Below are 12,158 nucleotides of genomic sequence, written 5' to 3'. Positions count from 1 at the left end.
GAAACTTCCTGGCAGATTAAAACTGCCTGGCGGCACTATTGGCTTTCACGGGCAACTTCTCTACCATCCGAGCTACCCGAGCACGACTCACGCCCCTTCCTCACAGCTTTACTTCTGCTAGTCTCCCGTCTCCTACATTCCAAACTTTACAGAAACTCTCCTGCGAAACTTGCAGAACTAGCACTGCTGAAAGAAAGGATACTGTGGAGGCACGGCTTAGCTCATTCTGGAAACATCCCCCAGGCTGTGGCTAAACCGTATCTCCACAGTATCCTTTCTTTCAGGACTGTTAGTTCTGCAAGTTTCGCACAAGAGAGCTTCTGTAAAGTTTGGAATGTAGGAGACGAGAAACTAGCAGGAGTAAAGCTGTGAGGACGGGACGTGAGTCGTGCTTGGGTAGCTCAGATGGTAGAGCACATGCCCGCGAAAGGCAAAGGTCCCGAGCTCGAGTCTCGGTCCGGCACACAGTTTTAGTCTGCCGGGCTGCTTCACAAGTATTGTCTGTTATGTCGGGCACATCCGACAGAAGAGATACCACTCACATAAATACTTTTCGTACAGACGTGCCATCGTTTGACCGTTGCACAGACACCCGTGTGGAGGGGACCGAAACAGACCTTCACTGGCGTTCATGAGCAGCTAAACCAGCTGGAAACAAATAAGTCGCCATGACTGGATGCAATACCAGTTCTGCTTTACAGAGAGTATACTTCGGCTCTGGTCCCTCGCTTAGCTTGCACTTACCGTATTCTCTCGACCACACCAAAGTTCCAAGCGCAGCTGACTCCCGTATATAATTAGAGTAAAAGAACGGATCTGCAAAATTGCAAACCAATATCCTTAACATCGGTTTGCCTCAAAATTCTTGAGCGTATTCTAAATTCGAATGTATAAAATTTCCGTGAGTCAGAAAAGCTTCTGCCCACAAATCAGTACGGATTTAGAAAGTGTCGGTCATGAGACTCTCAGCACACACACACACACACACACACACACACAGAGAGAGAGAGAGAGAGAGAGAGAGAGAGAGAGATGGTTCAAATGGCTCTGAGCACTATGGGACTTAACTACTGTGGTCATCAGTCCCCTAGAACTGAGAACTACTTAAACCTAACTAACCTAAGGACATCACACACATCCATGCCCGAGGCAGGATTCGAACCTGCGACCGTAGCAGTCGCGCGGTTCCGGACTGCGCGCCTAGAACCGCTAGACCACCGCGGCCGGCAGAGAGAGAGAGAGAGAGAGAGAGACTAAGTACCATCTATTTTCCATCATTTTAAAAATAATAGTTTTCCAAGAAAAGTCTTTCATTCTACGGTTTAGTTAGGTGTTAAAGTGGGTTGGTGATAATGTGGGGGAGGGAGGGGGTGGGGGTAGGGCAGGAGTGCTATCTAACGTCTGATTGCACTCAGGGGTAACGGTCTAACAAAGGTTCGGAACCACTGACTTAGACATAATTCGTATTTGGTACGATCAATGGCAGCTTGTTATAAATGTGCAAAAATTTAAGTTAATGCAGATTATTAGCAAAAATAATCCAGTGATGGTAGAATACAGTATTAGTGGTGTGCTCCTCGACACAGTCACAGCGACTAAATATCGTGGTGTAGGGCCAAAAAGTGACACGAAGTGGAACTAACACGTAAGGACGGCAATATGGAACGCAAATCGTTCGGTTGTAGCCTATCTGTAAAAGAGGCCGGGTGGACAACACTAGTACGACACATTCTTGAGTTCTGCTTGAATGTTTTGATCCCCATCCGGTCAGATTAAAGGAACACACGAAGCAATTAACAGGCACGCTGCTGGGTTTGTTACTGGTAGTTCCCATCGACACGCGAAAAAGGACGACTTTTTTTTTTTGCGAAACATTGATGAGAAAATTTACAAAACCGGTATTTTTAGTGACTGTAGAACATTTCTACTGCCACCAACGTAGATTGCGCTTAAGGACCGCGAAGACAACACAAAAGAAATTTCAGCTCGGATGGAGGCGAACAGGAAACGGAACGACTAGTAGTGGCACAGGGTACCCTCCGCCATGCACCGTATGATGAAGTATGTGTAGAGATGAAGGGGAGCGGAGGGGAAGACGGGGTTAGTGGGGTAAGGTCATGACCTACGTAACACCACCCTACGATCAGCACCTGAACAATAATTCCCACTACACTTTCCGTCCTCAACCTCATATTCACCACTTCTCGGTCTTTTGTCTGATTTGTTTCTCCGGCATTGTTGTTCTGAACCAGAACTTCAACGATAAACTTTCTGAGGTGATAGTATGGACCAAAACATAGCAAAAAGTTTCCAGTAATCAGGGGCTTTGAACAGCGTATCTTTAGAGCTGTGAGGAATTGTTCAGTAGAGATTTCACAGATGCGAAGATGGACAAGTACTCACATTTGTTTCAGTATGCATTTTAGAACCCATGTTCTCCAGACTTTTTTCTAGTTTGGTCCATACTACCACTTCTGAAAGTTTGTCGGTGGATTTCCGGTTCACATTGTACATTATAAACGGAAACACAGGATGGTCATTCTTTCCCTTACCTCTGGGACACACAGGTCCCACGTCAAAAACCAATACTACGTATGTCTCGCCACTCCCATCGTTGGAAAACGAATACGTTGTAAATATTTTTCTTTTTTTTTCATATTATTACTTCTGACTACGACATTAATTAAAATAACCGTACATTAATGTCTTTCATTACGGAAAAATAATTCCAGTGATAAGGTTAGGAACTATGCACTACTGTATGGTTAGGTCTGCTGATGAAGAAATCAGTGCAAGAACAGTACTGCGATACTGCACTGAGCCGTTCCTGCTCTTCTGTATCTGAGAGCTGTAATAACTACAACAGTTTGGTGGTGGCGTGTTACAAATTTTTTCGCTGTCGTGAAAATATCTTCACAGAACAAACCAAACCGCATAATAAACCGAATAAATCGCTTTTATACGATTACTTTGTAAAGTGCCATTAGTCTATTATAAAAATTTTCAGACAACATCCCTCAAAGACATCGAAAATTTTGTCGGTGGCGTTCTGCTTTACCTCTTATTTGGTGTCTTACAGATTAAGAAATAAATCTATACAAATCTATACAGACGACAGTGTGTTCCACACTTTGTAACTTACGAGCGTATGTAGCCGGGGCGGGTGGGGGGGGGGGGGGGGGGGGGGCTAGCGTACACCTGTACGGTGGCCCTCGACTCGGAGGTAGGCCGGTTCGAATCCTAGTGATAGATTACATTCCCTCTGCCAGTATTTGGCTGGGAAGGGAAGGAAAGGTAGTGGCCTAACGCACACGATGTGAAGTATTCAATTCCAAACCTCTTCCCAGTGTCTCATGAAATGAGGGCATTTGGCACTGTTGATGAGGAATCGTCCTTCATCCACTTTCGATAGCTCACGACAGTGGTACACAAAGAGCCGATTTATTTATTTATTTATTTATTTATTTATAGTTCCGTGGGACCACATTTAGGAGAAGTCTCCATGGTCATGGAACGAGTCAATACATGAAATTATAACACGATTGTAGAAACAGATAAAATGAAATATAAGAAACATATTCAGGCGACAAGTCGTTAGTTTAAATAAAGAAAATCAAGAATGTAACACTGGAATTTGCTTAATTTTTTAGCTCTTCCAGGAGCTCCTCGACAGAATAGAAGGAGTGAGCCATGAGGAAACTCTTCAGTTTAGACTTAAAAGTGTTTGGACTACTGCTAAGATTTTTGAGTTCTTGTGGTAGCTTATTGAAAATGGATGCAGCAGAATACTGCACTCCTTTCTGCACAAGAGTCAAGGAAGTGCATTCCACATGCAGATTTGATTTCTGCCTAGTATTAACTGAGTGAAAGCTGCTAACTCTTGGGAATAAGCTAATATTGCTAACAACAAACGACATTAAAGAAAATACATACTGTGAGGGCAATGTCAAAATTCCCAGACTATTGAATAGGGGTCGACAAGAGGTTTTAGAACTTACACCATACATAGCTCGAACAGCCCGTTTTTGAGCCAAAAATACCCTTTTTGAATCAGAAGAATTACCCCAAAAAATAATACCATATGACATAAGCGTATGAAAATATGCGAAGTATACTACTTTTCGTGTTGAAATGTCACTTATTTCAGATACTGTTCTAATGGTAAATAAAGCGGCATTTAGTTTCTGAACAAGATCCTGAACATGGGCTTTCCACAACAGCTTACTATCTATCCGTACGCCTAGGAACTTGAACTGTTCCGTCTCGCTTATAACATGCCCATTCTGTCTGATTAAAATGTCAGTTCTTGTTGAATTGTGGGTTAGAAACTGTAAAAACTGAGTCTTACTGTGATTTAGCATCAAATTATTTTCCACAAGCCACGAACTTATATCATGAACTACATTATTTGATAATGTTTCAATATTACACACAAGATCCTTCACTACCAAGGTGGTGTCATCAGCAAACAGAAATATTTTTGAATCACCTGTAATACTAGAAGGCATATCATTTATATAAACAAGAAACAGCAGTGGCCCCAGCACCGACCCTTGGGGAACGCCCCATTTAACAGTGCCCCATTGGGACTGAACATCATTACCACTCTCAATATTGCGGAGGAATACCTTCTGCTTTCTGTTCTTAAAGTAGGAGGCGAACCAATTGTAAGCTACTCCCCTTACTCCATAATGTTCCAACTTCTGCAGTAATATTTTGTGGTCAACACAGTCAAAAGCCTTCGTTAAATCAAAGAAAACACCTAACGTTCGCAACCTTTTATTTAATCCGTCCAAAACCTCACAGAGAAAAGAGACTATAGCATTTTCAGTTGTTAAGCCATTTCTAAAACCAAACTGTACATTTGACAGCAAATTATGTGAATTTAAATGCTGCAGTAACCTTGTATATACAACCCTCTCGATAACTTTAGCAAACACCGATGGCATAGAAATAGGTCTATAATTGTCAACATTATCCCTGTCTCCCTTTTTATAAAGTGGCTTCACTACCGAGTACTTTAATCGGTCAGGAAACCGACCACTCCTAAAGGAAAAGTTACAGATATGGCTAAGTACTGAGCTAACATACGTGGAACAATACTTCAGTATTCTGCTAGATACCCCGTCATATCCATGAGAGTTCTTGGTCTTTAGTGATTTAATTATTAACTCAATCTCCCTCTTGTCAGTATCATGGAGGAGCATTTCAGTTAACAGTCTCGGAACACTTTTTTCTAAGAGCGCTATATGATTCCCTGTTGGGACTAGGTTTCTATTTAGTTCACCTGCTATATTCAGAAAGTGATTATTAAGTACTGTGCATATTTGCGACTTATCAGTAACACGGACATCCCCACTACAACTTTTCCCCGTTTCTGAAATGCTCGTCTCCAAACACTGGGCAACAACCATCTGCCCATCGTCAAAGTCGCTTACGTCAGTGTATTTCCCCAGTTGCGGATCCCAACGCCGCTACAATGATTTCCCATTAGTCTCTGCTCCGTTGACATACTCTGCTCAAAAGAGTTAGAAGAACACGTATATCAATATCTGGTATGTTAAATCTATTTTAATAGGCGCCTATTGATCTTAGTTTTCAATGTACGAAGCGACTAAAGTCATTCACAATTTATCGGCTGTGTTACGCAATCCTGTATCAGGTGATCCTTCAGAAAGAGATGGGTACCACTGTCTCACTGTTCTCTAGTGAGAGACACAGACGGCTGTTTTCATTTATGGACGTTGTATTCAACCAAGTACACCCAATGCGTCATCTTAATCCAATGGAAGTTGCAAAGGCAGTGTGTTTGATCCAAGAAAGATGGACTTCCCTTTGTGTTCATGCAGATACCAATGTCTGTCCATCCGTCACCCATAGGTTGTGGATATGCTGCAGGGCGACATGCCAGCACACAAGGCAATTCGGACAAGGTCGACAACGCCACGTGAAGACCAACATGTGGCCATATGTGTGTTGCAGCGTTATAAGGCTACCGCCAGAGCCTTGCAAGGTGCTCCCAAAACAGTCATTGGAGCAGCTGTTTCTTATCAGACAGTAAGATTTACGTTACAATTAAGGACCTTACGACCCCGACGTCCTATTTCAGTACCCCCTTGACATCTGATCTGGCACCTCGTCTCAGTTCTGCCGTTTCCATGTCATCTGACAATTTCATCATTGGCGAAACGTTTTATTCGCAGACGACGCCACATTTCCAACGACACAAAGTGATGGCCATGTTCATGTGTGGAGACGCCATGGTGAGCGGTACCAGCCGAATGTTGTCCAGAAAATCGACAGATTCAGAAAAGGTTATGGGATGGTGCTGGGCGTTATCATCGTTGATAACCGTTGCTGCCGTACGGATCTTGTCGTTGTCCATGTTCGCCTTGTCCCAAGGCAGTACATTGAACAGACGCTGTTGGAGCAAGTGGGTACTGCTGCATACCGTGGTGGCCCTAACTGTCTTTTCACGCACGATACTGCCTAGGCCCTTGTGGCAGGCGTGACCAGGGTTGTCTTGCGAAGCCTGGACACTGAAGTAATGGAATGACCGCCAGCAATGAGTTCTGACCTAAACCCCTTCGAGCGTGAGTGGAACATTCTTGACAGACATATTTGTGGTGGTCCGGTTTCACTACACTCTACAAGAACTCTCAAGAGCTCTCATTGAGGGTGGGTTCGCTACACTTCCACAGAGCATGTCACCCAGGTGTCAGGCTGCGATAGACGCTCACGAAGGGAATACAAGTTATTGAAACTTAAAGTCCACTGGAAAGAACCCTAAGAGACGGGATGAATGACTGTTTCCACTTTGTTTACGACACCTCCCAGACAATTCAGTTCTTGTTATGTAAGTGACAGAGAAGGTAACAATGTTTTGTTTCGTACATAATTTGTGAAAGATGAAGGTACGAGGGCTGTTCGGAAAGTAAGGTCCGATTGGTCGCAAAATGAAAACCACAGTGAAAATCAAAAATTTTTTTATTCGCAACAGTTAGTCAAGTTAGCTACACAGTTAGTCACACCTCTCTAATTAGTCGCGGCTCCGACTAAGACATTTCTCGTGGCGTTGTAAAAACTTTCCAGTACCCTCGACACAGAAAGCAGCAGCCTGTGGTTTCCGCCAATTCTCTACGCTGGTCTGCCTTTCGTTGTCTGTGCCAAAATGTTGTCTTCTTAGCCAGCGGTTCATGTGAGCAGATATGAAACTCAGAGAGAGACAATTATAGGCTGTATTGTGAATGGTCAAATACCTCCCATCGAAAAGGCTGCAGGAGTGTCTTCATTGTCCCTGCATAATGAGGCTGAAAATTGTCTTTAAGAAAGAAACGCATGACGTTTATGTTACGTGGACTGCATAGCTTCAGGCGAAATCTGTCAACAGATCCACATACTTGGCGGGAGACACTGCTGTTTTAGGCATTTCTACGTGATCACTTTGCGCTCTGAACTGAAAAGAGATAAGTGAAACAATCGACAGGCACACTAAAGACACAGCCCAACACTTCTGTGCAAGGTTCCATCGGATTTTCACAGTGGTTTCCATTTCGCGCCTAATCGAACCTTACTTTCCGAATACGCCTCGTATAATTTGCTAACATATCCAGTCCTAATTATTGCTCAGTGGAATATGGCAGACACCTGCAGTCGTGTTTTCCTCATTCTTTAGAGCAGCCTGTTTTCTTTACTACATAACTTGCCCGCAACGCCAGCAGGTGGCAGTTAGAATCGCGAAGGACAGTAGTCATAACGTTTTGGCTCAAGAGTGTGGTGTTGATGGCTCTATGATGCCTTTTTTTTTTCCTTCTTAAAGAAAGATAGTGACATCTACAGGAATTCAAGATCTGGTTATCCACTAATGGGGGTTCTGTTAAACGGCAGAAAATAAACATAGGCAGCTCTCTGAAGTGTACCTATTATCGCGAAGACTGCCGTGCCATTAGAATTATACCACTCGAAGAGCGGTTTACAGCGTAGTGGTGTCATTAACGCCTGGCAGCTCACTCGCAGAAGAAGAGGGGTGCGGCTGAGTGTTGCGTGGGCCGCACCTGGCAGAGCACACACCGCCCACGCGCGCGCGTCGCAGACACTTGTTTTACGACGGCCGCCAAACACGTACATGCGCGTCGACAGCAAACAGCACAAGTGAGCACCGCTGCCGGCTAGGGCCGCCGAGGCGTTACAGCTGCGAGCGCGGGCGGGCTCTTCAGCTCGTTGAGATCTCCTGGGCTCGGGGCAATGGCAGGCGGGCTGTGGCAGTAAATACTGCAGAGCGGCGCCTCCGCCGCTGCTACGACACGCCCATTAGCTCTGACAGCTGGCTCTATCTCAGACACATGTATTCGCGATAACTACCGCTACGGCCGGAGGTTATCTCCGGCGCGGACTACATGCTGGAGTGCTTCCGACAAGCATGTTGTTAGCAGACCTCAGCTACTGGAACTTTTCCACAGGTTCTTTGCAGCTGCAGCATTGCGAAGCTCGCTGTTACGTAATGTGGCTTTGAGAACGAGCTGGAGCGAGAGTAATATTAACGTGGAAAGTTCTTCAACTTTTTCGTTGCTAAACGTCTACATCTGCATCTACATAACTACGCTGCAATTCACAATGAAGGCATCAACGAGCCATCTTCAGACTATTTCTCTACCGTCCCACTCTCTAACACCGCGCGGAAAATACGGCCACTTAAATCTTTCCGTGCGAGCTCTTATTTTTGTTATTTTATTGTAATCATCCTTTTTCCCTATCTACGTGGCCCCAAACAAAATACTGTTGCTTTCGGAGGAGAAAATTTGGTGATTGAAATTTCGTGAAACTATGCCGCCTCAACCAAAAACGTCCTCGTTTTAATGACTGCCACGCTAACTCGTCTAGCATATCCGTGACACAAAAATACAAAAGCAGCTGCCCTGCTTTCAACTTTTTCGATGTCTTCCGTCAATCCTATTTGATACGGGTCCCATACCGCGCAAGACTGACATAAAAGTAGATATCGTAGGTGTTGCGAAACAACTCAAATCACTTAAGAAAGGTAATTCTTCCGGTAAAGATGGTATACCAATCAGGTTCCTTTCAGAGTATGCAGACACAATAGCGCCTTTCTTAGCAATCATATTCAACCGCTCACTTGACGAAAGGTCTGTTCCTAAAGACTGGAAAGAAGCACAGGTCACACCAATATTCAAGAAAGGAAATAGGAGTAACACATTGAATTACATACCCATATCACTGACCCCAATTTGCAGTAGGATTTTGGAGCATATACTGTACTCGAGCATTATGAATCACCTTGAAGAAAATGACTTATTGATAAATAAACAACAATGATTCATAAAATATCGTTCTTCTGCAACATAGCTAGCTCTTTATTCCCATGAAGTAACGAGTGCTGTCGACAAGGGATCTCAGATCGATTCCATATTCCTAGATTTCCAGAAGGCTTATGATACCGTTCCTCACAAGTGACTATTAATCAAATTGCGTGCATATGGAGTAACGTCTCAGTTGTGTGACTGGATTCGTGATTTCCTCTTAAAGGGATCACAATTCGCAGTGATAGATGGTAACTCTTCGAGTAGAACAGAAGTGATATCTGGCTTTCCGCAAGGTAGCGTCATAGGCCCTCTGCTGTTCCTCATACAGATAAATCAGCTAGGTGATAATCAGAGCAGCCCCCTTAGATAGTTTGCAGATGACGCTGTAATTTACCGTCTATTTAAACCATCAGACGATCAATTCCAATTACAAAATGATCTAGAGAGGATTTCTGTATGGTCCGAAAAGTGGCAATTGGCACGAAACAAAGAAACGTGCGTAGTTATCCAGATGTGTACTAAAAGTGTTTTGGTTGGCAGGAGAGCCAACACCGTGTTACTAGAAGGAGGCCGAAAGGCACGCGTTTTAGCTCATGCAGGCTGGCGTGAGGTCTGGAACAGGACAAGGAAATTAGAATTTAGAAAATTAACTTTAATCCGTTAATGAAGAACGTCGGCCTTGACGGTACATGAATCAATATCAATAGTAACTGATTATGGCGCCTTGCTAGGTCGTAGCAAATGACGTAGCTGAAGGCTATGCTAAACTATCGTCGCGGCAAATGAGAGCGTATTTTGTCAGTGAACCATCGCTAGCAAAGTCGGTTGTACAACTGGGCGAGTGCTAGGAAGTCTCTGTAGACCTGCCGTGTGGCGGCGCTCGGTCTGCAATCACTGATAGTGGCGACACGCGGGTCCGACGTATACTAACGGACCGCGGCCGATTTAAAGGCTACCACCTAGCAAGTATGGTGTCTGGCGGTGACACCACAAAAAGAAATCTGATAAATTTAGGGTATACGATCCACAAATCTAAGGGCTGTCAATTCGACTAAATACCTAGGAATTACAATTACGAGCAACTTAAACTGGAAAGACTACATAGGTAATATTGTGGGGAAGGTGACACAAAGACTACGCTTATTCTGGCAGAACACTTAGAAGATGCGACAAACCCACTAAAGAGAGAGCCTACATTACACTTGTCCGTCCTCTGCTGGAATATTGCTGCAGAGTATGGGATCCTTACCAGGTAGGACTGACGGAGGACATCGAAAAATTGACAAGGGCAGCTCGTTTCGTGTTATCGCGCAATAGGGGTGAGAGTGTCACCCATATGATACGCGAATTTGGGTGGCAGTCACTGAAACAAAGGCTTTTTTTTTTTTGCGGCGAGATCTATTTACGAAATTTCAATCACCAACTTTCTCTTCCGAATGCTAAAATATTTTGTTGACACCCACCTACGTAGGGAGAAATGATCATCATAATAAAATAACAGAGGTCAGAGCTCGAACGGAAACATTTCGGTGTTCCTTTTTCCCACGGGCCATTCGAGAGTGGAATGGTAGAGTAGTGGTATGAAAATAGTTCGGTGAACCGTCTGCAAGGCACTTAAGTGTGAGTTGGAGAGTAACCATGTAGATGTAAATGTGCAAGGGAACCGGCAAGCTTTAGTGTGGGCAGTCTGTGTAGGCCTTTGCACCTTCTGCCAATAAAATGCAATTACAGTTCCCCAGTACGTACATATTACACCCTGGTACCATTGGACATAGTCCTTAAGGGTGTTGAATTTTTATCCGCCATGTTACTCTTTCAACCAATCAGAACCAGGAGCAGAAGTCAGCATTCTCAATGGGCCATCATTCTTCTTCTTCTTCTTCTTCTTCTTCTTCTTCTTATTTTTCTTTTTACATCGCTTATGTAAGGTACTGCCTTATGGCAGTACTTTAAGAACTGTTTGCTGTAACGGATGTTGGAAACACATGGCCGTCACGGGGAAAATTCTCAACGTATGGCAGTCATGAGGGCTTCGGCCACAACCCTTTCAGAAGTATTAGGGAAAGACCGGTTCATCACCTCCAAGTTGGAGAACACCTCCTTTCTCCGGGTACCTAGTCCTCGCAGACACAATAGCCACCCTCACAACGAGCCCACAGGTACGACCAGGAAATGATATGTCACACCTGTGCCAAGATCCGGTGCTCTGCGCATCTTCCTGCAATTCGCCACAATTTTCTAGCGTTCAGTCTGCTCTATAAACAACAGAATCATCTGCGAAACTCATAGATTTTTCGACGTTATCCCTTGGGAAGCTTCCGAAATACAGTGCGATTCAAAAAGAAAGAAAAAATTTCAATTGTTTATTACAGACAAATTCTGAAAGAAAACTGATGCGCATGTCACTGGATAGAGGAGGATTCAAAGTTTTATGTTCGCAAAGACACTCTATAATACATTCAAGATGAACACCATGTGTTGCTCGAGAAAGATAGAAACGCTTGTTCATTTCATTCCACTCGCGAATGGAAAGGTCCCTGTTTGCTGAATCGATAGCCTCAACAATTCGAAGTCTCGTATCTTGAAGATTAGCTGCCACAGGTGGGGCAAAGACACTTTCTTTCATGTAACCCCTCAGAAAAAAATCGCAAGGTGTGAGGTCTGGTGGCGTGGAAGGCTAAAAAATATGAACAAAACCTTGTTGTCTACCTCTTACAATCCAATGTTGTGGGACAGTATTGTTAAGGTAAGAAGATCTTTTTGTCCATCTCTTACAATCCAACGTTGTGTGACAGTATTGTGAAGATAATTCTGCGCGTAAACGCGAAATTGAGGTGT

The sequence above is a fragment of the Schistocerca americana genome, chromosome 3 (genome assembly GCF_021461395.2).
Source record: "Schistocerca americana isolate TAMUIC-IGC-003095 chromosome 3, iqSchAmer2.1, whole genome shotgun sequence".
In the NCBI taxonomy this organism is placed as follows: domain Eukaryota; kingdom Metazoa; phylum Arthropoda; class Insecta; order Orthoptera; family Acrididae; genus Schistocerca; species Schistocerca americana.
The sequence above is the reverse complement of the archived record's forward strand: the minus strand, read 5'-3'. Positions refer to the sequence as shown.